The 24215-nt window shown below is 37.9% G+C and overlaps 1 long non-coding RNA gene across 1 annotated transcript; it reads right to left on the bottom strand.

Moving 5' to 3' along the window:
• Positions 1-16547: 16547 nt before the first annotated feature.
• LOC109169197 lies at positions 16548-23040 on the bottom strand. The gene is made up of 3 exons (XR_002052189.1): positions 23029-23040; positions 19332-19337; positions 16548-16634 (listed from the first exon to the last, which is right to left on the bottom strand). It is a non-coding gene; the product is annotated as an uncharacterized LOC109169197 (long non-coding RNA).
• Positions 23041-24215: the final 1175 nt, after the last annotated feature.

Raw genomic sequence — 24215 nt, 5'->3', positions numbered from 1 at the left:
ATCTTGTAAATCAAACATATAGAAAGCATTTTCAAATTTTTGAGCACAATTTAGCATCAAATATGTTGAATTCCAACGAGTACTAACATCAAGGCACAACAAACTTTTGCTATCTATATTTTGACTTTCAACACATTGTTTAAACCTTTGCAATCTAGATGGAGATTGCCTTACATATCTCACCGCCCCTCTAACACGAGCAACCGACTTATTCAAAAGTTTCAAACCTTCATTCACAATCAAATTCACTATATGTGCAACACACCTCATATGCATATATTTCCCATTCAAAATATTTCCATGTTTACTCCCAAACTTTTTTTGCAAATAACCAATAGCAACATCATTTGCACTTGCATTATCAACCGTAATAGTGAACAACTTATCAACCCCCCAAGAAAGCAAGCATTTTTCAATCAACTTTCCAATAGCATCACCTTTATGACTTGAAATTTGACAAAAATTTATGACTTTCTTATGCATATTCCACTTATCATCAATAAAATGAGCCGTGAGACACATGTAATTAATTCTTTGCAAAGATGTCCATGTATCCGTAGTTAAACAAACTCTATTACATGAGTTCCTCAACAATTGTCTCACTTTGATCCTCTCATCTAAATAAAGTTGATAAATGTCTCTTGTGATTGTAGTTCTTGAAGGAATGTGAAACCTAGGACATGCAACTTCAACAAATTCCTTCAAACCTTCACTCTCCACAAACCTAAAGGGTAGTTCACACTTCACAATCATATTTGCTAGGGCTTTTCTAATTGCTTCTTGATCGAATTTCCAAGATGAAATAGCCCCTTCCCCTTCATTACCCTTATTTTGCAAAACAATTTGAGCTTGTGACTTATCAACATTATCGGGATTTTGATTGCATGCATTCATGTGATATTTTAATGATGCGGTTCCATTTTTCTTTGGATCACAAGCATATTCTTTCCCACAATGAATACATTTGCATGATGTAACTCCGGAAGACGAAGTAATTTTTTCAAAGTGAGACCAAACTTCTGACCTTGGTTTTATTGTTTTTCTCTTTTTTGAAACTTGACTTGCATCTATGGTCCCACTTGTTGATGAAATAGCAACTTCATCGGATGACGGAGCCGTAAAAGAAGGAGAAATATCTTCCATTGACATCTACAAATTAAATAACATTAAAAGAACAATTAAAAATCAAACACATTACATATATAGAAATACATTACATATATAAAAGTATACAGTGGAACAATTAAACACAAACATACACTACAACAAACATATGCAGCTCTTTTATCTTCCTTTTTTTTTCTAGAAGTATAGAATAAGAATATACACCCCTATACACTGGAACATTGAACATACAAACAGAGTAATAGAACAATGTATATATTCACCCCTAATAGAACAAGTGGAAACAGTCAATACTCAATACTCAATAGAGCTTAGAACACATACACTGGAAAAGTGGAAAGTATTAAACTATTAACCGTCAAAAGAGCTTAGAACACATACACTGGAACACATACAGTGAAAAAATAAAATTTTATTATTAGCAACAAAAAAAAAATTCACACAACAAAACTTGTTAACATTTTTAACAATCAAGTATTAAACTATTAATAGTCTAGAAAATATTTATTTAAAAAAAGAAAAGCATACCTTGTATAGTACTCTGGAGGACTCTGCCGTGAAGTGGTGGGCGGTGGACGAGCAGACGGAGCAGACGGAGGACTCTGCCGGTGGACGAGCAGACGGAGCAGGCGATTGGCGAAGACGGACGGAGAAGAACGCTGCCATGACTCGCTGACGCCGGAGTGACGCCTGGTGGTGGTTGGCCGCCGGACGCTGGTGGAGCGCTGAGCCGCTGATCGATCAGACGATGGGGGTCGGGGGAAGGAGATGTGGTCTGTGGTCTGTGGGAGTCGGAGTCTCGGAGATGATTTAGGGCTTAGGGTTAGTGGGTTACTGACTTACTGCGTAGTATACTAGTATTCAATATTAACTAAGAGTTTAGTTAGGGTATTAGTCTAAGTTAGTTTAGTTAGGGTATTAGTATAATAGTATTAGTTTATTATAAAATTAGTATTTAAGTGTTTATATTTATTTATTTATATATATTTTAAAAACTTCGGTTAACCGTTCGGTTAATTCGGTTAACCGACACTTTCGAACCAAATTAACCGTTAACCGAAGTTTTGACATTCCTTTAACCATTAACCGAACCGAAAAAGTTCGGTTCGAAAACGGTTAACCGAACTTCATCGGTTCGGTCGGTTAACCGAACTTTCACCGAAGTTTGCCCACCCCTAGTCTGGGATTCTTAGAATCTGATTGGTAAAAGGTCTACTCTCTTTATTCCTAATAGGCTTAAGACTCGAGTCCATGATCCATGGTGGACCACATTAATTAATTAAAGGGAATCCTAACCAAATTAAATCTTTTTTAATTATTATTAACGGAATTAATTAAATAATTAATCTAGGATTAAAGGCCGTAACACGGGGTGTTACACCTATCATTCTACGTTTCTGATCAATAAATACCACCCCCTTACATTCTTCCTCAGCATTTAACACCCCCAACTTCTCTACTTCCCCCACGTCATGTCACATAGGCAAAGCAGTTTTTTGCAACGGTTGACCCATCATTGACACATTCATTAATTGCTCATTATTGACAACCGGAACACCAAGGGTCCCTAGAGCAACGGTCGGAGTAGACACCGCCGACTGCTCCAACACTAGCCACTTATTCACTAGAGTCGCCGCTTCCCGTCGTCCACCAGCCCTCATCCACGAGCCATACGGCTTCTCAAAACCTTGTAATAGTTTCTCTAATGCGTCCATGCAAAATTTATCAGTGTGACCGATAATTCCACAGTGGAAACAGAACGAAGGCAATTGCTCATAGCGAAGAGCGAACTAGAACCACTCGCCCCAGGCTTCTTCATCTTCATCTTAGCCTTTAAAGGTTTTGTAACATTGATCTTCGTGCGAACTCGCATAAAGGTACACCACATACCATCAAAATTCCAATGGTCCAACTATTCGAACTCACCAATGTGATTGCTAACAATTTGCGCAACTTTTTCAGACATAAAACCAACTGGGACATTATGCTCGTGCACCCAAAATGAAGCCTTATCCAATGCCAACGTCAATGGATCATCTCCGTTCTCTAGGCACTGAAGAAGAACCAAATGCTGATCAAACGTCCAAGGGCCGTCAAACTTCTAGAGACATCTCTTTCGTGATAAAAAAAAAGTGAATAAAAAGTGGTTCGAACCCAGATCTCGAACCATCACCCCCTATCCAGGACGCCAAGTAGTGGCCATTACATCCCAAAAAATTACCAGTTTCACCGGCCTTTAGTCACTATTATGCCAACCACCGCAAAACGATAGTCAAATGTAGGGTTCGGAGCCTCATCTTCCTCAACAATGACATCATCTTTGTCATCAACAATGGTCAAAGCTTGGTAAGCCTCACTCAGCCCACTCGTACCACCCTCCTCCATGATGCCAAGAAACGTAAAAACTCATACCAGAAAAACACTCACAAAGAGAGAGAGGAGATACACTCAGTAGTAATACTATTTTCTTAGTTTTGGAAGCATATTTGGTAACATAATGCTTGAGTTGAGATTTGAGATATACAAATGTCTTCTCTTTCACTTTCTAGAACATGATTCTTGTATATGAGATTAGCATCGACTCTGATGAGTTCTTGCCACTTTGGTTGTAGTTGGGTATAGGCATCTAAGAGTGCTTGCATGTCGTTTTCTGAATCATGGATTCATCACTTAGTGTTGTGATGTAATTTTTGTTTTTCCTCCTTAAGTGCGTTGAGCATTTCGATTGAATGTGTCTTTGTCCTTTGCATTTGTAGCATTGTACTCCTTCTAGATTGGTGATAGTCTTCTTTTTAGAGGTGTTGGGTCTATTTCCATTGTTGTATCTGTTGTTTGTGTTTTGACAATTTTTTTCCTGTATTTATTGAATTTTTGACAACTCTTTTGAAATTTTTTATCAACAAAGCTATCGATTCTTATATGTTTTTAAAATCATTGTTTGAGACATGTTCTTGTTTTATTTTGAAAGCTACTCCCTTTAGTCTTTCTGTGTTGTAGCATCTCAAGTTCATATGTTTGAAGGTTTCTTATCAAATCACTCAATTTGTATGTGGCTAGATTTGTGTTCTATTGTATGGTTGTAACCTTCATCGTGAACCTCTTAGGTAATGACCAAAGTAACTTCATTACTAGTTTAGTCTGATGAATGGGTTCCCCAAGATTATAAGCAGCTCCAGAGATATCCAGAATTCTTGCATTGAATTGAGTGGTGTTTTCTTCTTCTTCCATTCTAATGTTTTCAAATTGTGTCTAGACCATTTATAGTTTTGATTGTTTGACCAAGGTGTTACCTCCATGATGATTGCATAGGATTTCCCATGCTGTTTTGGCAATATCTATTATGGAAATCAGTTTGAAGGTTTCATCATTTACTACTCCAAAGATTGCATTCATAGCTTTGGAATATTGATCTGCTTCTTGGAATATTAGCCTCTAGAGAGGGGAGAAAACTAGCTCAATCTCTAAAGTTTATAGACATCACCATTATATTGTTTCTTCATGTGCCAACCACTGTTGCAATAATATTTATTAAACTCATATATCTAATTGTATTGAATAATGTTGACAGTACCTTATACCAAAAAAAAAAAAAAAAAAAAAAAACAACAAAAACAAAAACAAAAACAAAAACAAAAACAAAAAAAAAAAAAAACAAAACAAAAAAAAAACCTCGTATATATGATTGTATTTGATACATATGGTACACTGAAACTTCGAAAGAATATTTATTTCTTATTTTGGGAACTTTTCATCAACAAAACTCGTTTGAAAATGTTTTCATGCCGTTTCCTAATTATTCAAAGATTTTCATAAATTGTTATGACGTTTTCTAATTAATTAAAAATTTAGAATCACTTTTCAGTTTTAATTTAAAAAATGGGTTAAAATACAAAATTTGAAAAACTAAATTAGTGTTAAACAAAAATATCAATGCAAGAATAGGAAGAGGGAATAGACATAGAAAAGTACTTATTATTATCATCATCATCTCTGTACAACATTACAATGGTATATATAATCTCTCTATCATAATAGCCTTTAGGATTCTTACAGTATTAGAAATCCTACAATATTCAGAATCCTATCATAAATATAAAGCTAGTATAATGTCCACATAAGGTTTTACAACACTCCCCCTTGGACATTATTTTGTCATAATCATGCCTCGTTAAATACTTGCTAGAAAAACCATGTGGGGAAAACCTAGTCGAGAAACGGGTACATGATATATGGATAACCATGTGTTACATTAGTTGTCTCATTAAAAACCTTACACTAAGAAAACCCAGTGGGAAAAACTTAGTTAAGGGAAAAAGAGTACAACCATAAGCCATCAAGGCATAATCGGCATAATCTTCAGGATTTTGGGGTTTGTCTACTTAAGCAATTACTTTGCAACTTTTTCTCATTTACATTACTATATCATACTCAGGCCTCGTTAAAAACCTCACTAGAAAATCCAGTGGGAAAAACTAGTTGAGGAAAAGAGTGCATGATGTATTCTTGTAGAGCGTCGGTTGTTGTGAATTTTGGGAAAATGTCGTAGGGATCTGTATAGACTACATTTTTTATAGGCTGGATAGAGTAAAGAGGAATTTTCTGTGACGTGTGCAGGACACTGCCTTAAAAGCTTAATGCCGGAGATTGTGCGATCTTTTTATCCGGGCGCTTTCAACTGGCTAACACAGAAGAGCTCACGTATTCTTTGCACTTAGAGAGATACGTATGAACTGAGCTTAAAGCTTATTTTTCAAGTGTGTAAAAATGAGGTCTGGGAAGGCAGGTATTTATAGTGATGAGAATACCTGACTTCCCTGTACCAGCCACAAATATCCGAAAAAACAGAGGGAGGAACGCAACTTGCGTTCACGTTTTGCCCACTAACGCACTGGTTTTACTCTTGGCCACAGACTCTATTCTGAGTGCGTAGAATAAGAATAATTCTGTGGAGTAGCGAAAAATTTGGCTCTTGGCCACAGACTCTATTCTGAGTGCGTAGAATAAGAATAATTCTGTGGAGTAGCGAAAAATTCGGACAAAAAACAATTACCGCGACACGGAGCGTGCAGGAACCCCTCCTTTCCCTTCTTTGAAAATATTTTAAAGATTCTAAAAGGAGTGGCATTTAAATGATGGGAAAGGTGACTCTAGGAAAGCAATGTGGGACAAGTAGCAAGGCAAAATACAACATCCTTGAATGTAATCTCCAACATGCCTCTTGTAGCCTAATTACACCTTCTTCAACCCCCTAGTCCTCCTCTTGGAGCTCTTCCTCTACAAGGTCTTCCCAACACAAACCAAAAACCACACAAACAACAAAAACTTAGATAAAGATAAGGATAAACCAACTATAAACACTATCTAAGCACCCCTCCTAGAGTCTTGGTGGATGAAAGTTGGAATCTTGAAGGATTTCTTGCAAGGTTGAGGGGAGATTTTGGTTTAGCTTGGAGAAGAAGCTAAGCTTCTAGAGAGAAGGTATAGAGAATTGTAGAGAGAGATGAAAAAGTTGGAATGATTGGGGATTCTCTTGGTTGGGTAGGGTCTTTAGGCTAAAATCTGAAAAGTGGTAGCAAGGGTGGACCCCTTTGAATCACTTTAAGGCTAGGAAGGAATTAAATACTAGGTACAAGGCATAAGGCACGATGTACAACTTGTTAACTAAAGATTTTAGTCAATTTTTGGTCCTCAGACTATTTTAATAAGGAATTAAAGGCAAGTTTTACAAGGCAAGCTTAGAATTAATTAAATAATTAATTCCATTTAAGAGATGGATTTTCGGGGTGTCACACTCTCTCTCCCTAACAAGAAGTTTTGTCCCCGAAGCTTGGGTACAACGAGGTTCAAAAGGGAACAACGATTGATTGGCAAGTGTATCAAGGGTCTAAGGTGATTTTCAAACAATGGTTGAAGTAAAAAGGTTTCCACCAATTGACTAACACTACTAAAACTAAGTTCAAACCAACCCACTTACCCACAACTAAATCTAAATAACAAAAAAAAAAAAAAACGACTTCGGTACCTTGGATGAACAAGTCGGGGTAGCGCTCCCGCATGGCATCCTCTAACTCCCGAGTTGCTTCTTTGGTTTCGTGATTGGACCACAACACTTTCACCATCTTCACTGACTTTCTGCGCGTTTCCCTCACCTTAGTGTCCAAGATTTTAATCGGCCTTTCCTCATAAGTCAAGGTTTCATCAAGAGAAACCACTTCCAGTTAGAGCACATGAGTGGAATCATGTACATACTTCTTCAGTTGGGACATATGGAACACATTATGCACACGCTTTAGCTCCAAGGGTAAAGCCAAGCGGTAAGCCAGATTTCCCACTCTTTCTAAGATCTCATAGGGACCGATAAACCTGGGGCTTAACTTCCCCTTTTTCCCGAACCTCATCACCCCCCGGGTGGGAGAGATCTTCAACCACACCTTATCCCCAACTTGGAACTCAGCTACTTTCCTCCCCAAGTCGGCATAGGATTTTTGCCTATCTTGAGCCATCTTCATCCTCCCCTAAATGTACTTGATCTTTTCCACCGTGTCTTGTAAGTATTGAGGTTCCAAGGTCACAGGGTTGACCAAATCCTCCCAGCACAATGGGCTTCTACATTTCTGACCATACAACGCTTCATAAGGTGCCATCGGATACTTGCGTGATAACTGTTGTTGTACGAGAACTCGATCAAATCCAAATGCTCTTCCTATGGCCCTTGAAAGTCCAACATGCAAGCTCTAAATCGTGAGTAGGGTAGTTCTCTTCAGGAACCTTAAGTTGTCTAGACGCATAAGCGATCACCCTTCCATTTTGCATCAATACACAACCCAACCCCTTCTTAAACGCATCACTAAAGACCTCGAACCCCTCTGAACCGAACGATAATGCTAAAACTGGTGTGGTAGTTAATCTCTCCTTCAATTCTCGAAAAGCCAGCCCACAACTCTCATCCCACTGAAAATGAGCATCCTTCTTCAATAGCTTCGCCAGGGGTTGTGCCACCTTTGCAAAATCCAAAACAAACCTCCGATAATACCCGGCCAACCCTAGGAAACTCCTTACTTCCGCAACTGAAGTAGGCACCGACCAATCCATTACTACTCGGATCTTTGCTGGGTCCACCGAGATCCCGTCCTTATTTACTACGTGCCCCAAGAATGCCACACTGTCTTTCCATAACTCACATTTAGAAAGTTTGGCATACAATTGTTTCTCCCTCAAAGTTTGTAGAATAGTCCGAAGGTGTCTCTCATGCTCCTCACTATCTCGGGAGTAAACCAGGATGTCATCGATAAAGACAATCACGAAATCGTCCAAGTGAGGTTTAAACACACGGTTCATCAAGTCCATGAATACTGCTGGGGAGTTAGTCAAACCAAATGGCATTACTGTGAACTCATAATGCCTGTAACGAGTCCGGAAAGCCGTCTTTGGAATGTCCTTATCAGCTACCTTTAGTTGATGATAACCCGACCTTAGATCAATCTTAGAAAACATGCCCGCCCCCTTAAGTTGGTCAAATAAATCATCGATCCGCGGAAGGGGATACTTGTTCTTGACTGTCACTTGATTCAACTCTCTGTAATCAATACACAACCTCATGCTCCCATCCTTCTTCTTAACGAACAACACCGGAGCTCCCCACGGTGAAGTACTAGGACGGATGTAGCCCTTGTCCAATAAGTCTTGTAGTTGTTCCTTCAGTTCTTGCATTTCCTTGGGTGTCATTCGATAGGGGGTCTTACAGATAGGTGTCGTTCCCGGCACAAGATCGATAATGAACTCCATCTCCCTTGGTGGGGGCATACCGGGGATTTCTTCGAGGAAGATGTCCAAAAATTCACACACTACTAGTATTGCTTGTGCCTTATCTTCCTTGACTTCCAAATCTTCTACCGTACACAAAAATGCTTCGTGCCCTTTTTCCAAGTACTTCTTCATTCTGAACATCGAGACTAGTTTAACCTCGGGTTCCTTAGTGGTACCTCGATAAGATACCCTCCACCCACTTGGTCCTTTCAAGACGATCTTCTGCTCACCGCACAGAATTTGAGCCTTGTACTGACCCAACCAATCCATTCCTAATATTACTTCCACACCATCTAACCCGAATTGGATTAGGTTACTAGGAAAATCCTCCCCACCGATTGTAACCTTGACATCCTCAAACAGGCGGTTACACAGCTTAACCTCTCCCGAAGCCACTTTGATTCTCAACTTCACTTCCACACTAGCGGACAAGCCTAACTTCTCAACAAACTCTGAAGCTATGAACGAATTGGAAGCCCCTGAATCAAATAAGATTGTAGCTGGTATCGACTGCACCAGAAAAGTCCCGGTCACAACGTCACTGTCTCCAACCTGAGCTTTACTCATAGCGAGAATCATTCCTTGTGACAAATCTGCCTTAAGATCCCGAACTAGAATACTACCGTCTTGTTTTCAATTCCGTGGCGGCGGCAGCATAGCCTTACTGGGGCTAATCTTCGAGGAGGTACCACCTCTAATCCAACGTTCAACGGCTCCGGTATTGTTAGGGGAACTGGATACCCTCAGTTTCTTAGGGGACGGATTCACTTTGATATCGCTTCTCTTCTTACTTAATTCCATTCTCGCTCGTTGATCCTGCTGCACTCAAAAGAGATCCGCTGCCCTAGTATAGGCCTCGTGGAGCGTCCTTGGCTTGAACACCGTACTTCTCTACTTTGGCGACTTCGTTAGGGACCAAAACGCGTGCAAAGCGAGCTAACTCAAGAAACCGTTTGTGGTACCCTACCACAGACAAGGCCCCTCGCTTCAGATGGAGAAACTCTTCATACATCGCTGCCCAAACATGAGAAGGGTAAAAACGTTCTCGAAGCTTGTCTTTCAAAGCTTCCCAACCGAACCCCAGTTCTTCTTGATACACCGGTCCCTCGTGGACCCACCACAAATCGGCCTCATGGCTGAAGTAGAAAGCTGCTACCTCAACTCGGCGTTCCTCGGGGCATCCTACCACGGTAAAGATTTTATCCATCGCGCGGATCCATTCTTCCAACACCGTTGGGTCTTCTTCCCCGACAAAGGTCGGAGGACAGTGACTGGAAACTTGGCGGGCAACGTCGCGATTCCCGTTTGGCGGTGGTTGATTATTGTTGTGGAGGAGTGCGTTGCTCAAGGTTTGCGTGATCTGAGTCGGATGCTGCAGATTCTGGGCTAATTGTTCGTTCGTGGGCGTTTCGGGAGTCCGTGCACGATAATGAGGCGGTGTCATTGCTAGGCTCTGCAACACAGGTTACGGCAAAACTAAAAAACTTGCACCCTTACCCGGTGCCTAAACGAAAGAACTTAAACTAAAACAGAAGCAAGTAATGAAAACACAGCAAAAGCAATAAAAGAAATCACATCCTCACCGCGCGTCCTAAGAATCCTACATTTAGATACTTAATCACTTAAAGGCTTCACTAAACATCATAAAGTCTCAATCTAGAAGCACTAACCAAGGCTCAAACCTAGGCTCTGATACCAACTATAACACCCCCGATTTTAAGCTATATTTAAAGCTTAAGTGTAAAGATGAGTCTAACCATTTGATTAAAACAAAGCGGAAGCTAACAGTCAAATCGGGAATGTCACGCCAGATCTAACTAAGAGCTAGATGCACAGGCTAGGAAACAAGTACTTAAATATTCAAAACGGAATATTAAATTCACAAGTTCAACTCTATAGGCACACAGGCCTCCATAACTGGCTAAGGGGCAAAAAGGGAGCTACGCTAAACTAATCCATCTTCTAGAGCGCTCACACGGTCTACTTTGCACCGTAAAACATAAGGGGTAGCACCCGTTAGCAAATAATGCTAAGTAACCCACCACTACTCGTTGAGTACATATAGAATAGATATAAGAAAACCATTTGAGAATTGGAATACATAACATATAGTCTTTTAAAACGAGGAATAGAAACATCATAAGACTCATCATGGAACACTCTCAATCAATCGACCATCACACGATAAATCAAGAGATCAATACAACGATAAGAACAATGGGATCATCAACAACACATGATAATCAATATCAATCAAGGTAACATCATAACATGAAGGATATCATCAATACATGCTCATAAGCAATCGAAAGTCAAGGATCTCAATTCAATGACAAGTTCCAACCTTATACCCGGTTCCAACCTTATAACTTCAGGCCAACCTTATCTCAGTTCCAACTTGTACCTCCAAGTGCCACCCTGTACACCAAGTCCAACCTTTTTCCTCTTGGAGTCATCGCTTCCTGCCTGCATCCGTCAGCTTATACCACCGATCTCATGGACATACCCAATGTCATAATAATAGTACTAATCACGTGATAGTATACCGCCAATCATTTGAACAAAGCTCAGTATCAATACCACCAATCTCATAACAATCACATAGTCATTGACATAGAGGATTGAGGCTCATCAATAACCCAATCAAGATCAATCAATAGAGTACAACATATGTACTAGATAACAACGAGGGATTCAATCGTAAGGCTTCAATGAAAGACATGAAATGAACAATCAAGACAATAACACGATAACAATAGGCTTTAATACAAAGATTACATTGATTGGTGAATACAAGCTACCAATCTTCATTGAGAACGAATGAACAAGCACATACTAGTACCAACAACATCATAACTAGCATGCAAATCAATAGGATAACCATAACGGTTCAAACGAACATCAAGACTTCACATTAATCCAACGAATCACAAAGTTGGACCTTTAATCATGATTCAAGACTCATAATCCTATCATGGATACTTAGGACACCGTTCTAGACGTACGAAACATCAAATGAGACATATAATTGCACAACGATTCAACAAAACGGAGGCCAAAGCATCACGTACCAGTGGGCGGAACGGTGGGTGGACAACCTCCCGCCACTCCCCCTACACGGTACCAGCAGGTGGAACCACGGGTGGACAACCACCCGCGTTCCCCCCCCCCCCCCCCCCGTCACCACCACACATGTACCCCGCGGGTGGGCAACTCCTCGCTGTTCCTCCCGCGGGTACCACCTGCGAAACAAATATTTCCCTTCGGGGAAAAACATCAACAATGCCAAGTTCAAGTCCAACACACCCAAAATCTCACATCAATCATCAAAGGAACTTGAACCACAAGAATAGCTCAAAGAATAGCATTTATGAACCCTAGATACAAGCTCTAAACATGCATAAACACAAGAATATGCATCATTTCACTCATGAACATCAAGAACATCAATAGAACATCAAGAATCATCATAGCAAGTATAAAATAGGTTTTGTAGAGCATGGGTTACCTCTTGTAGCCAAAATACACCTTCTTCAACCCCTAGTCCTCCTCTTGGAACTCTTCCTCTACAAGGTCTTCCCAACACAAACCAAAAATCACACAAACAACCAAAAGTTGGAATGATTGAGGATTCTCTTGGTTGGGGTAGGGTCTTTAGGCTAAAATCTGAAAAGTGGTAACAAGGGTGGACCCCTTTGAATCACTTTAAGGCTAGGAAGGAATTAAATACTAGGTACAAGGCATAAGGCACCATGTACAACTTGTTGACTAAGGATTTTAGTCATTTTTGGTCCTCAAACTATTTTAATAAGGAATTAAGGAGAGTTTTACAAGGCAAGCTTAGAATTAATTAAATAATTAATTCCATTTAAGGGATAGATTTTCGGGGTGTCACATCTCGATGACTAAATTATTCAAGCTTTTCCAAGGGCTGGGTGACAATGTTTATTTACTAGATCTAGTATTATGATTCTTATCTCTTTTCACTGATAGATCTCCTACACTTCTAGTGTCAGGGAGTATCGGTAGATACACTTGGTCCAAGTTGGGGAAGGTATATGGACCTAGTCACTCTTTTATGATCATTATGATCAATAGATATGTTTGGCAGATTATTTGCTAAAGTCGCAAATATATAGACTATCTTTTGAACTTCTAGTTCAGTCTAACTAGTACATGGATTTTTAATAATGAAGATGTTTTCATTCTATGAAATTTCCTGACATTCCATTAAAAGTTAGTTTATTATCTCCCCCTAATGTCGAGAAATAATCTTCATTAGGTATGCAGTCAGCGTATCTATTGATCCCCTATAATGGGCTCTAGGTATTTAAACAACAGACGGAGGTTTATAGCCCACAGAGATACGCTGAGGTGGTGATACAATAAAATGAACTGCATACTAAGAATAGAAACACAAATTGGGAAATGTTCAATTCTACCACGTACTATGTGTATGGGGGGAATAATTACGATATGCAGTGAGTCAAATTTGAATTAATACTAATATCCCCAAAAATAGATAATTTGGTAATTTCTCATTCACATATGCTTTATAATTTACTCATATATAGGTAAGAAAATCCAATATCTGACTCATTATGTTTTCTCTAACTGACCCAATTGTTCATGCCATAATTTAAAAAGATTTGGGTCTTTACAATTTGGAAAAAAAAAATGTTGCAACGTATGGAGTACTCATAAGTATATGCACATATATGTCCAAATAGAGAAAGCATACATATTAATTAAATGAAATTATACGAGTACACAACCATCCTAAGTAGGTTAAACGTCAAATAGATGTATAGATGGTGAGACCATTCAGGATCTCAAAAAAAAATTATTTTATAAACATATATATGAGGAGTCAACGTCATCAAATATATACAACTAATTTGCTTCAGGCAAATTATCATGATGTAATTTATTTCCAGCTTTCAAACACAGCATTTTAAATAACTATATCATTATAACTTTGTGACATGATCATAAAATATTTTGGACTAAATAGCATAACACTAAGGATAGAAATTCAAGACTTTTTCATAAGTCATTATCACTAGTACAAAAAACATCAATAAAATCGACTAATTCGCGTCCAAAGTTAGAACTTTGGACGCCTAAAGTGTAGTTTGGTGGCATTTTTGTAATTAAAATGCCACTATATAAATAATTTTCTTTTTTATTTTTTATTAAATATTATTCGCGTCCAAAGCTCTGTATTTTGGACGCGAATAATAGAATCTCATTCATCACTCGCGTCTAGAGTGAGTAACTTTGGACGCGAATAATAGAATCTCATTCATCGCAAATTATATTTTTAATCCATAAAACCCTAGAATAATAGAATAGCATATCGATCAGATCTCACGTGTAAACCCTTCATCCGCTCCGATCAATCCGCCGTCCGCCGCTCTCCAACCGTCGTCCCCGCCGTCCATCAGTCATCCCCGCAGTCCATCAGCCGTCCGCCGCTCGATCTCCATCCGCACTGTCGCTGCTTCATCGTCCACCGCACTGCCGATCTTCATCCGCTCGCTGCCGCTGCCGCCCAAGCTCGCCGCCGACTGCCGCCGCCGCTGATAGTTGGCCTTTGCATTGTATTAAACAGCAGGTACTTAATTTTAATTTTAATACCGTCTCAGACTTCCTTACTCTCATCCTCTCGCATAAATCGTCTCACTTCACCCGGACATCACCATCTCTCGATATCTCTCTCTATTACCGTCTGAATTTGTTGAATCCGTAAAATCTTCTCCACACAAGCTCATTTTTAAGTTTATACGAAGAAAGGTATGTATTTTCTAACTTAGATTCTTTATTTTGCTTCTCAAAACCTAAATTATATTTTAGATCATTTTAATCTTCCAGCTTATTTCTAATATTTAGTATTTGCAGTTTGATAAATACCTCATGCAATTAAATTTTTGTCTCGGTGCTTCTATGTTCTCGTAGATCTACGAACTAATTCGTTTTTTGAGTAATTTTTAAATCTTATATCACAAATCTACAATCTGAATTTTTTTTCCTTTTGAGTAATTTTTAAATCTTATATCACAAATCTACAATCTGAATTTTTTGCATTTCTTTTTTGGCGTGATATATTTTTCATTGATTGAATATGTTTTTCTGTTTAAAAAAAAAAAAAAGGCCTAAATAGAAAAGTTCTATTTGAGCTTTATTTTCCTATTCCTCTATTAGAGCTAAAATTCCTAATCTTTGTTTATTCTACTTTAGGGACTCTTGTTTATAATTTTAATTTTTACTAAAATTACTGATCTTATATATTTTTTTAAAAAAAAAATTTGTGCGAGGATGTACTTGATGACAAATGTTCTTATAGCAGATCAGTGAATGAGACATAACCAAGATTTGAGGAGAATACAACAATTGAAATAAGGAGAATACAACAATTGAAATAAACACATTCCAGATTAGTTTGCAAATTTGTAAATGGTAATCCCTGGAAAATCAACTGCTTTTACCTCAAAGATTCCAATAACTTTATTATACTAAAAAGATGTCTTGGATTATTATGTCATTGAAAAATTCTAGCATTTAGATTTAACCAAACAGACAATCTTTGACAAATCTAATCTATCCTTGTTCTTCTTTTTATCTAAAAACTTAGTAGCCTAACATGTTCTCTGATGAATGTGGGAAGACATTTTCTCCTGATATAATAGAATGCCATCTTTTGTCCAGCTATGGCATTGCAATGTGGAAACATATGATCACGACCCACATTGTGCATTGAGCACATCATGCCCATGAAATACTTGCGTGGCCTTTTAACCTGATGTAAATAATTACCTATTTACCTTTACGACTTCTAATACATACTCTTCAATTATTAGGAACTGCAAAAATTTCTTCCTTGATTTTGAGCAATGCATCTTATTTTGATGTGGAATTCTGGAGCTTATGAATATTGAACTATGTCTAGTTACCTGATGCATGTTATGCTCTGAATTGTGGTGAATTTTTCTAAGTAGGATATGGTTAGGGTTGAAGTTGCTTGGCACTATTTTTGTATACATTAGTTTCTTGAGCAAGAAAACGATACCAGTTTTCATCATATCAATCAGGCATCTTAGTGAACAGAAACTCCCAAAAAGAATGTTGCGCTTGCGGAATGGCGTTGAAGCTGATGATCAGAGATGGAAAACCTCATTCGCGTAGGATTGATAACGTGTTAAACAAAAATATCAACGCAAGAAAAGGAAGAGGAAATAGACAGAGAAAAGTACTTCTTATTATTATCATCATATCTCTGTACAACATTACAATGGTATATATAATCTATCTACCTTTAGAACTCTTACAGTATTAGGAATCCTACAGTGTTTAGAATCCTATCATAAATATAAAGACAGAATAATGTCCACATAAGGTTTTACAACAATTAGCACCTATGTTATCTTATTTTGCATTTTTGTTGAGATGATGATTGCTTTTCAATTCCCTTCCTTGCATCTTCAATCTTCATCGTCTATTCAATTAAGACAAATTTGGTAGGCATGAACAATGACACATACTGTCATACTAACTTCCATTGACACTTGACAACTACTTTTTTTTTTTCACAAATATTTTTTCTCAAACACTTTTTGGAATGCTACTGACTCTATTACAATGTAGTATCTGTTTATAACCACTTTCTAAATCTACTGAAGCACATAGAGTCAATAACGCATCCACTGAGACTCGAACTCACAACATCCCATATGGGAATCCAAACACTTTTGTTTCAAATAGAATTCATTTTTTCCTAAGTGTCTTCAATCTTCATGTCTCTTAGATTACCACAAATTTGGGAGACATGAATAATGACACATACTTTTATATTTTCTCTCAAACATTTTTGTCTCAACTAGATTTCAACTTTCTTACGTGTTTTTTTTTTTTTTTTTGAATGCAACTTTCTTACGTGTTAAATAAAGAGTTAATGTCCAATTTAGTCTTTGGCTATAGTCATTTTTTTTCTCAATTTAGTCCTAAAATTCTTTTTGCTCTTAATTGCATACTACACCAAGAAATGAACACTAGGATCAGAGATAAATTTAATAAGTAAAAAAATAAAAACATATGTCAAAATAAATCAATTGATATGATCTTTATCAGGACAATATACACGTGAAATCAATTAATTGATAAGTAGATAAATAAATGAAAATATGATATATGCATACAAAATACGTTATTCGAAACTTCTTTTTTTTTTGAAAACTATTGGAAACTTTTAATTCACTGTTAATAATTCAATATATCTATCTACAATACAATTCTAATAAGAGCCAATAATGTTAACCCCTTAACTGGAACAAAAAAAAATGTTAGTAGTATTGTTTCTTAAAATGAATGGTTCATATTATTTTAATTTTAGTATTTTTTTTTAATAATTTTCTAGATTTACCCTCTATTATATTATTTTCTTCTCTAACCTAATATAAAATTTAACATAAACTTTGTTCAAATAATTAGTCCGGCTAAATACATAACATTCAAAGTTAAGCATCAAAGATTATAAATCAAGAACTTTAAAAATCATCATTTGATTTTTATGCATTTAAAAAAAAAAAAAAAACAAACAAATTTAGGTTAAGTTTTTTTTTCGTTTAATTAATCTTCTTTTGATTATTTAGATCAGAACAAAACTTAATATTTCAATTATACTTTTGCATTATTGGTATGATTTAGGTCGTTATGATATTAATATTTTTTGTATGTATTTTTATAATGGTACAATTGTACATTACTTTATAAATTGTTGGAGATAATGAACCAAAATCGTTTTAATATCGTAAAATAATATTTATATATACACACACAAGTATATAAAATATTATTTGATATTTATCCGAAATACATATATACACATACAAATATATATATATATATATATATATATATATATATATATATATATATATATATATATATATATATATATATATATATATATATATAACGGATCCAACGGTTATGTATATATATGTATATCTACGAAAAAGATATACCAATATATATCAATCAAAAGGAATTTATAATACACATATTATAATTCCAACCAAACTATAACATAAAAGGAGGATTTTTGCTTAGAAGCATAATCCAAAACCGAAAGAAGGAAATGATGGCTCGTGTTTGGGTACGGGTTTTTAGCGTGAGTCAAGAGACCACTCTTTCCTTAAAACCTTATTTGCCACCTCCCAAAAGTGCTAGGAGCGCCGTGGCCTAGGTTTCCCAGGATAAAACGCGCTACGGTTCGACGTTTGAGCACCCAAACGAACGAACCCGGCGAACTAGAGCAACAGCCTTGAACACAGTTAGGCTAAAGAAAGGAGTAGAAGTAGAAGTTTTTGAAGCTTGAAAACTAATTTCGTGTAGAGCTCTTTTACTTGTTCGTAGTGTGTAAAGCTTCTACCTTCTACCCCTTCTTATATAGGGGAGGAGTACTTAATAGCATTTATCATGGCCTTAATTACACGTTGTGTAACATCTGAAACAGCAACCCCCATTAACGGAATTAAATTCACAATTCAAAACTGGAGTTAATGGACTGTTGGCCTTCAGCCTCACCAAATTTCGGCCCCAGGCCGAAACTTTCAGCTTCGCCAAGTTTCGGCCCAAGGCCGAAACATTGCTGCGTTCTGTTTCGGTCTGGCCGAAACTATCAAGTTTCGGCCCCAGGCCGAAACTTTCAGCTTCGCCAAGTTTCGGCCCAAGGCCGAAACATTGCTGCGTTCTGTTTCGGTCTGGCCAAAACTATCTAGTTTCGGCCTCGGGAGGCCGAAATCATGTGGCTATTGTGTTGGAAAATATGATACCGAAAGTTGGCATAACTTAGCCCGCAAGGCCAGCCAATTTCCGGACAACATTCGTGCCCGTAGGTGCCGGCGCACACGAGCTCGGGTTTGAATCAAGCCTTTCCGAACATCTCTAGTTGGAATTTGATTTGCACCCCCGCCCGCCCGCAAGAGAGCCTCTATGCTATACAATTCTACAAGCTCTAAAAAAGCTCTTGTATAAAAGGGGGGTCAAATCCTCTTTCCAAACCAATGTGGGACAAAAACTCACTTTTTCCCTTCATTTTTCCAACTCAATGGGTCTACTTTGAGAATCAATATCTCATTCACCCATTATCCGTTTTGAGCGTACAATATATCAATCTCTTCGTCTCACTACGAAGAACCCGAATCCACTTTGATCCGACCCAAATCGGAAGTGGAACCCACTGATAATTGTACCACAAAATAGCCACTTAAAATGTCATTTTAATGCTATTTTTCCAACAATCCCCCACATGAATGAAAAATTGATTTTCGGGGTATTTTGAAATCGGAAACAACTGTGTTCAAACGGTCGATCCCTGCATAGGATAGGTAGGGAGTCACTATACCCTTTGAACCTTCCCTTGTGAAGAAATGTTTACTCTACTGGCTGTTCGGTAGAACGCGATGTCTTTGAACCGACTGCCGTTTGTGTAGACGATGACATATCTCACACAGGAACCTCCCAACCATGCTCTGTTCTCATCAGTGTGCCCATTTTGGTCGTGGGTCACCGTTCCTGGTTCTGCGAGAGTTTCTAAAGAATTGTGCCCAACAATTCTCCTTTGAAGCGACCCTCACTTCTCTCTTACATAGGTGATTCTTTCTCGAGTATCCCGCATACTCAAGAATCATTAAAGCATCAACATGCTAGCCTCGTGCGGGAGTCACTGTTTCTAACGAGGAGTGGTAGGGAGTCCGAGACCCCCACAGTGACACGCTCCGTTCCATAATTTAGTTGTCCCATTGAACCTAGGTGCCAGCTAGGTTGGGTATCCACTATAGAACTTTTAGTCCAAGGGCTTTAGACTCATTCCTCGTTCCAACTTCTCAACAACCATTTGCTTACCCTCGGGTTAGCGAGTTAGCGGCCGCTACGTTATCTTTTGACATCACGTAGTCAATAGAGATAACCCCCGTTGTGAGAAATTGTTTAATGGTATTATATCTACGACTTATAAGTCTAGACTTACCATTCCACATTTAACTCTGTACTTAACCAATTTTGGCTTGACTATCGCAATGCACACAAATTGGAGGTACGAGTTCACCACTAGGAGCATTCTCGAAATAATGGCATAGCCATTCGGCCTACTCGCTCGCGACACGAGTGTAAGGCTCTCAGCTTTGATCCCGTCGGATCTTAGCTATCACAAATCATTTCGAGAATTTACATCCAACCGACTGCACTTGCCTACGTAAAGACGTAGCCTTTGATGGATTTATCATCCTTTGATATCCCGTTAACATGCTATACTTTCCAAGTACAGCTAGATATCTACACGTAGTGCAGTCCAAGGTCACGAGCATACCTAAAGTATCTCATAACTCTCACTATTGCCTTCTAGTGTGCATCACTAGGGTTACTCAAATGTCTACCGAGTTTGTTAACCGCTAAGGCAATATCCAGCCTAGTACAACCCATTAGATACAATTAAACTACCAAATAATCTGAATGTGTTCTCCACGAGAAGTACAATCTCCATGATTATTGGCTAGTTGTACGTTAGTATCTAACGGTGTCCAAGCCACTTGATTATTATCCTTGAAAGGATTCAATCAACTCGCTGAGATTGGCCTAACACGAGACCATACGGTCTTCTCACGATTTTAATCTCGAAGATTAAATCTGCCAAACTCACACCTCTCATGTCAAATCTCGAATTTAACATGTTCTTGGTAGAATTGATCATTTGATCGTTACTACCCACGTTGAGTTTATCGTGTATAAACAAACAGTGATATCACCGTCTATCGTACGCAATACGTAGACCCACTAGTCACTTTTATTTATACTAAACTCGTTGGTCATCAATGCATGATCAAAACCTCACATGCCAAACACTAAGGCAATTGTTCCGAATCATACCATGACATTACCAAATACACACTTTCTTTTCACATCGTGGAACCACAGACCCTCAGGTCGTTCCATGTCTACTGAGAAAGCGACACTTCCATTTTGATGAACTTCCAAGTCTCGCTAAACGACTTTGGCAAGTATCGTTCTAATGGATTCCATTCTCATCACAAGAGAATATATATCGAAGTAACCGTGGCATTCGCGTTGCATGTAATCTACAATTACAAGCCTGGCCATTTTACTTCAATATAACCAACCGGTTTTATCTTCCGACTAGTGATCCACTTAGGATCCAAAGGCTTTACAACCTGGAGGAAGAACAACCAGTTCCAAGTGTGATTCTTTAAGATAGAATCTATTTCACTCTCAATAGCCTCTCTCGGGTTGGTCCATCTGTAGAAGTCACCACTTCTACATATGTTCGAGGCTCATTTTCTAACAACCTTGTCAGAAAGTCCAATTTATTTTCTAGTAAACAAGTTAGATATGTGCGTCACATTCTAGCATGTACGTCAGAAAATCTGGACCAAAGGATTTTTCAATCCTAGCTCTCTTGCTACGTCTAGCTTTGAGCTCGGGTTCTCTTTCACACCCTTCAACCATAGCTACGCCTAAAGTTCCTTTCAACGTGCTAGGTCCTTTATTGATCCTTCACAAAAAACCATCTTCCAAGAACGATGAATTTCTTGAATCAATTTATCGTGTTCTTATGTACGTTCAAGACCTAGGACTCGTGTACTAAGAATCAATACACACCTTTGGCAAGACACCCCCACATTTCGGGCATTAGTAGGAAACTTCCTACGTACCCACAATTCGTAAGAATTTCATGTGGGCAACCTTATTTAAAAGGTATTTACTTGTCCAAAGTATCATCTCACCCCTCATACTTTGAGGTAGACCCGAACTTATCAACGTCTTGATATTTATGTTCGGCAACAACGTTCGATTGAGGTGAATACCGTACCGTACGCTCGAGTACGACACTAACACTTGCGCCGAAATCACCAATCGGTGTTTCATGTTCACCACATCGATCATTCGTAACCGCGTTAATTCACAATTAATTTGGTTATCCCTTTTATTCTCATAAAGAATAAACATGTGTTACACGTTAACACATCTCGTAGAAGCTAACAGATTAGCCTTTACGAAACCATTCGGTTTTTGACCGAAAGGCCATAAACCCGAATCATTGCTTCCAAAAATTGAAGCACGAATCAGTGCTTAGTAATGAAGCACGAAACATGCTATTCCAAGCACGAATCATTGCTCTCAAACTAACGTGCCGATTCCCAAGCAATCTCTATTGCTTTAAATTATAAATTCACAGCAACATTCGGTTGCTTAAATTTATAATTCCAGTGCTACCTAGCACAAGGATTATTAGCTAATTACACAATTAGCCAAGCCTCCTTTCGTGTTAATCACATAACACTTTTTGCAATGCTAAATTTAATTAGCCTCTTGCATAATGCTAATTCAACATTTTGGACGTCCAATGCTATTAAGCACCACAATTAGCATTTCAACAATGCCAAATATAATTAGCATTTCTCATTAAGCTCAAGCTTAATTTGACGTCCCAACAATTTGTCTCAAATCATATTTCATACTAGTATAATTTGGAATTTTGATCAAGTTAATTATAACACAATTAACAAGAACAAATCAACCAAATTTCCGACTAGTTGAATCAAACTCATATAATCGTTCTTAGAATATTATTTAAAATATTCAACACTTGAGCTGTTACGCTCACGATTATATAGTTATTTCAATTTTTGACAAATTGATTCTTGAAATCCGTATCGTTCTACATGAACCTGAGCCGAAGTTCGTTGCGGGATTTCAACATGTAACACGCTTGTTACATTTAATTTCGGCCGTTACGCCATTTTAGCATTTTCCACATAATGCTCCATGATGCATTACGCACCCGTATTGAATCTTTTATATATTGAAAATATTACACAAGAATATTTCAAAATATACAAAGTTCAATACCCACAAATGGAACAATTCATTTTATTCAACAATAAAATGTATCATAAGGATACTACAACATTTATTCCAAATAAATAAATAGGAAAATTACATTAGAAATTAACTTCCATTATTCCTATTTCGTAGTAATCCTTCAACCCGTGTGCCTTGTTCCATTTTCCAACCGTCCACTCCACGAAGGGTGGTCCATAGCGCACATCGGGGGTACCTCCGGTTGTGACCTCACTCGTCTAACCATCCACATGTTTTGAACATAGCGAAATTATCCTCAACCTTCTCACCAGGATGATGGTTCGCTTCATAGTGGCATTTCTCCTTCTTCTCATAATCTTCTTGAAAGCTAAGCTTCCGCTTGAGTTTCTTTCGATTACGGTTGAAGTCATTGGTCACACTACAATAGTCCTCAGACCATGTAGTGATCACAACATCATAGGATCCTTCGTGGCTTTTAGTCGATCCACTAGGCAACACAATAGGTACCAATTGTGTGCCACGAGCCACAGGTCTACCAGTTCGTGAACCAACGTTCTCCGGAGCACCGTCGTGTGTCTTTGCAACTCCCATGGAAATATCATTTCCAACGTTGCTGCCATCAACCGGCATCACGGAATGTGCAACATCGTTGCCGTTCCGACCATTTGAATGTGCACCTCCGGCAACATTCACGGATCCAATACTCTTGGAATCCACCGACTTGTTCATTATCAAAATCAAATAAGGTTTTAAGATTGTTGGAGATAATGAACCAAAATCGTTTTAATATCGTAAAATAATATTTATATATACACACACAAGTATATAAAATATTATTTGATATTTATCCGAAATACATATATACACATACAAATATATATATATATATATATATATATATATATATATATATATATATATATATATATATATATATATATATATATATATATATATATATATATATATATATAACGGATCCAACGGTTATGTATATATATATGTATATCTACGAAAAAGATATACCAATATATATCAACCAAAAGGAATTTATAATACACATATTATAATTCCAACCAAACTATAACATAAAAGGAGGATTTTTGCTTAGAAGCATAATCCAAAACCGAAAGAAGGAAATGATGGCTCGTGTTTGGGTACGGGTTTTTAGCGTGAGTCAAGAGACCACTCTTTCCTTAAAACCTTATTTGCCACCTCCCAAAAGTGCTAGGAGCGCCGTGGCCTAGGTTTCCCAGGATAAAACGCGCTACGGTTCGACGTTTGAGCACCCAAACGAACGAACCCGGCGAACTAGAGCAACAGCCTTGAACACAGTTAGGCTAAAGAAAGGAGTAGAAGTAGAAGTTTTTGAAGCTTGAAAACTA

This window comes from Ipomoea nil, unplaced genomic scaffold (assembly GCF_001879475.1).
Source record: "Ipomoea nil cultivar Tokyo-kokei standard unplaced genomic scaffold, Asagao_1.1 scaffold3256, whole genome shotgun sequence".
Lineage (NCBI taxonomy): Eukaryota > Viridiplantae > Streptophyta > Magnoliopsida > Solanales > Convolvulaceae > Ipomoea > Ipomoea nil.
This window is presented reverse-complemented; position numbering and strand designations above follow the sequence as displayed.